The sequence below is a fragment of the Tupaia chinensis genome, unplaced genomic scaffold (assembly GCF_000334495.1).
Source record: "Tupaia chinensis unplaced genomic scaffold, TupChi_1.0 Scaffold000074_1, whole genome shotgun sequence".
Classification (NCBI taxonomy): Eukaryota; Metazoa; Chordata; class Mammalia; order Scandentia; family Tupaiidae; genus Tupaia; species Tupaia belangeri.
In genome coordinates this window covers 5,155,683-5,157,702 of record NW_006159534.1, presented here as the reverse complement: position 1 = coordinate 5,157,702, position 2,020 = coordinate 5,155,683, and the positions used below count along the sequence as shown (strand labels likewise).

General features: G+C 39.0%; 1 pseudogene; it reads left to right on the top strand.

Moving 5' to 3' along the window:
• The first annotated feature begins 1,519 nt into the window (after positions 1-1,519).
• On the top strand, positions 1,520-1,968 carry LOC102499392 (dynein light chain roadblock-type 1 pseudogene; annotated as a pseudogene).
• Positions 1,969-2,020: the final 52 nt, after the last annotated feature.

Here is a 2,020-nt window from a genome sequence, read left to right as displayed (position 1 = left end):
ACTGTTAGATCTAAAAGGGGAGATAGACTACAATACATTAATTGTTGGAGATCTCAACACTGCACTATCCCCTCTGGACAGATCATCTAGACAAAAAATAGATAAAGAGATAAAGGATCTAAATGATACCATCAATCAAATGGACTTAACAGACTTAATAGAGCTTTCCACCCCAAAACCACGAGATACACTTTTTTCTGACCTCCAGATAAAACTGTCTCAAAGATCGACCACATCATAGGGCACAAAGCAAGCCTCTACAGATTCAGAGGCATAGAAACTATACCCAGCATCTTCTCTGACCATGGTGGTATTAAACTTGAGTTTAATTTCAAGAGAAATCCTCAAAAATACTCAAATACATGGAAACTAAATAACTTACTCCTGAATGACTCCACAACTACTGATGAAATAAAGACTGAAATAAAAAGATTCATGGAGACCAATGACAATGAGGACACAAGTTTCCATAATCTTTGAGACATTGCTAAAGCAGTCATAAGAGGGAAGTTCATAGCAATTAGTGAACATAAGAGGAAGACAAAAAGAAGGCAAATGGATCACCTAATATCATGCCTTAGAGAATGGGAAAAGGAACAGCAAAAAAATACAAAAAACCCCAGGAGAAAGAAAATAATAAAGATACAAGTTGAAATAAATGAAATAGAAAATAAGTGAACTATACAGAAAATAAATGAAAGTAAAAGCTGGTTCTTTGAAAAGATAAACAAAATCAATACACCACTAACGAGACTTACTAAGAAGAACAGAGAAAGGAACTAGGTGAATCAAATCTGCAATGAAGCAGGCAATATAACAACAAAGTAGAAATACAAAACATCATTAGAGGATACTATGAACAACTGTATGCCAAGGAACAAGACAATCAGGATGAGATGGACAAATTCCTGGACACATATTATCTACCATGATTGAGCCAGGAGGATATGGAAAGTCTGAATAGGCCCATAACAAGCCAGGAGATTGAATCAGTAATAAATAACCTTCCAACAAAGAAAGGCCCTGGTCCTGATGGCTTCACCTCTGAATTCTATAAAACTTTCAAAGAAGAGTTAACCCCAATTCTGCTCAAGTTATTTCTAAAGATCCAAAAGGATGAATCTCTCCCTAATTCATTCTATGAAGCCTCTATCACCCTTATCCTTAAAACAGATTAGGACAGGACAAGGAAGGAAAACTATAGACCAATATCTCTGATGAATACAGATGCAGAGATTCTCAATAAGATACTAGCAACTCGAATCCAACAACTTACTAGAAATATTGTACATCATCATTAGGTAGGCTTTATTCCAGGAATGCAAGGTTAATTCAACATACACAAAACCATAAATGTAATACACCATATTAACAGGAAGAAAGATAAAAAACCATATTGTCATATTGATTGATGTAGAAAAAAGCATTTGATAAGATACAACATCCCTTCATGATCAAGACTCTCAGCAAAATCTGCATAGAAGGGTCATTTCTCAACACAATAAAAGCTATCTATGGCGCAGAAAAGCAGGGGGGCCTGGGCTGTGTCAGCGACACGGAGCTCCCAGGTCTTTCCAATATGGCAGAGGTGGAGGAGACACTAAAGTGACTTCAGAGCCAGAAAGGAGTACAGAGAATCATCGTGGTGAACACAGAAGGCATTCCCATCAAGAGCACCATGGATAACCCCACCACCACACAGTACGCCAACCTCATGTACAATTTCATCCTGAAGGCACGGAGCACTGTGCGTGAAATTGACCCACAGAACGACCTGACCTTCCTTCGAATTCGCTCCAAGAAAAATGAAATAATGGTTGCACCAGATAAAGACTATTTCCTGATTGTCATTCAGAATCCAACAGAATAAGCCGCCCTTGGCTCCCTGTGTCATTTCTTAATTTAATGCCCCCCAAGAATCATGTCAACTGACTAGCACTTGGAGCCCAGTCAAACCAATTCAGTGACCAGGGGTAGGCTGCAGCCCCACCCACCCCACCAGAGAAGCCCCTCTGACGCG